The following is a 2,488-nucleotide window of genomic DNA, read 5'->3' as shown; positions in this document are numbered from 1 at the left end:
CATTCCAAATTACGCAGAACTTGCTAAAGGTTATACACGTCTTTTGAAAAAAGATGTACCCTTCGATTGGGACCAGGTTGCGCAAGCTTCCTTCGACGCTTTGAAAGGATCTCTAATAAAAGCATCATTAATGTACGCCCCAGATTATCTTAGGGATTTTAACCTGTATCTAGCTGCAGCAGATACAACCATTGCGATGGTTTTAGTTCAAGAAGTCGATGGAGTTGAACATCCTGTATATTATTTAAGTAAAAACTTAAATGATACAGAAAGTAAATATTCTTACGTTGAAAAGCTAGCGCTTGCTGCTGTTCAAGCGGTACAGAGATTTCGACATTATATCCTCTTTAGGAAAACTACCATTCTGTCAGATTGCAACCCCATGACTTATATACTGTCGCGACAGTTGCTGGGGGGCAAGTATTCCAAATGGATAGCGATTCTTCAAGAGTTTGATCTGGAATTTGTGAAATCCAAGTCAAAGAAAGCTCTGGTGTTCGCAGAATTATTATGCGACCTCCCTTCGTCGTCCAACGATGAAACCTCCAAGGAATCAATCGTGGACAAGAATTTGTTTCTGATATCTGCAAGCGATGAATGGTATGGAGATATAATTATCTATCTCCAAACCCAAAAGTTTCGGCCTGACACCTCACACTCCGAACAGAAACGTATACGATACCAAGCAAAAGACTACATGATCGTCGGTGATACTCTTTACCGTCGTGGTATCGATACCGTTCTGAGGAGGTGTCTCACCCATGAAGAAGCCGAAAAAGCCCTGAATGAGTGTCATTCAGGCGCGTGTGGGGGGCATCAATCAGGTTTCGCTACAGCCCAAAAGATATTAAGAGCAGGATATTTTTGGCCAACTATGTTCAAAGATTGCATAATCGCAGTACGAAGTTGCCATTCCTGCCAAATCTTTGATAGCAAAACCAGAAGACCACCCGCACCTCTGCAACCAATAGTTGCAGTTGGGCCTTTCGCCAAATGGGGCATCGATTTCATGCAATGTAACCCCACCTCGACCGGGGGGCATGGGTATATTATAGTCGCAGTTGACTATTTTACCAAATGGGCCGAGGCGATGCCTACATTGGACAATACTGGTGAAACAGCTGCCCTATTCTTTTTCAATCATGTAGTCGCCAGGTTCGGCGTACCCCAGGCTATAGTTACAGATCATGGATCGCATTTCCGCAATCACATGATGGTCGAATTAGCTGCCAAACTAGGGCTATCTCACGACAGCTCTACTCCGTATTATCCACAAGCCAACGGACAAGTTGAAGCAATCAACAAGGTCCTGAAGCGTATGTTGCAGAGGATGATCGGAGTTCATAAAAGAAGATGGCACCTAATCCTGTATGCAGCCTTGTGGGCCTACCGAACCTCGGTAAGAAATGCAACCGGATTCACACCTTTCCAATTGGTGTACGGTCTAGAAGCAGTCTTACCGATCCAGTGTGAAATTTCGTCGCTTAAACTCGCAATTGATCTCCTCCCCGGAACTTCGGAAGAAGAGGCTCGTTTCTTGGAATTAATCCACTTGGATGAAACCCGTCGTGATGCCGCTTTGGCTAACGAAGCCCATAAGAAACGAGTCAAGGCTCAGTTCGACAAAAATGTCAAACCCCGTGTCTTCTCAGAAGGTGATTTGGTCTTGCTTTATGACCAAGAATCCGATAAATTAGGAGCAGGTAAATTCAATTCCTTATGGATGGGCCCCTATATTGTTAAAAGAGTGTTAGCAAAAGGAGCCTACGAGTTAATAGATTACGACGGAATTCCACTGGCACAACCCCGGAACGGGCTGTACCTCAAGTGTTACTATGCTTAAATAGTAACCTGCATGCTTTTGTTGTATTTTGTTTTCGCCAAAGTTCTTGTTTTGGTTGAGTGATTCTCCTTTTTCATTCGCTGCAGATGTCAAACCTTATGGAGACATGTGTTGGATATGCCGACGGAGTGAGTCGTAGTTCGCGGAACCTATCCTCCGCAGCATGGGCCATTTTTGATCCAAGTGGCGAGTTAGTAAGTTTCAGAGGTGTATGTATTGAGCAATCAACGAATAACATCGCTGAGTATAGCGCGTTGATAGAACTACTCTCTGATGCCATCACGCGAGGCATACGCCGACTGATTGTCAGGCTAGACTCACAGCTCGTAGTACTACAACTCAATGGTATATATTCTGTTCGTAATCCAACTATTTATCGCATGTTCCTAAGAGTAAAGATCTTGGAAAGACGATTTGATTCAATTCAATATCAACATATTTCGAGAAGTCTAAACACATTAACTGACTCATTGGCAAACTATGTGTTAGATAGACATTTGCAACATTTATAAAAAGGACACATCATAAAAAGTGTACATATGAATCATCCAAATCAACCAAAATGAGACTCGAAAATCAAAATATATATATAAGATGTTCATAAAGTTCATACATAATGTTCTGTAACCAAGACAAAATTGGTCA

The sequence above is a fragment of the Pinus tabuliformis genome, chromosome 4_1, assembly GCF_031772625.1.
Source record: "Pinus tabuliformis cultivar Carrire ecotype Pingquan chromosome 4_1, CPIR1, whole genome shotgun sequence".
NCBI lineage: Eukaryota > Viridiplantae > Streptophyta > Pinopsida > Pinales > Pinaceae > Pinus > Pinus tabuliformis.
This window is presented reverse-complemented; position numbering follows the sequence as displayed.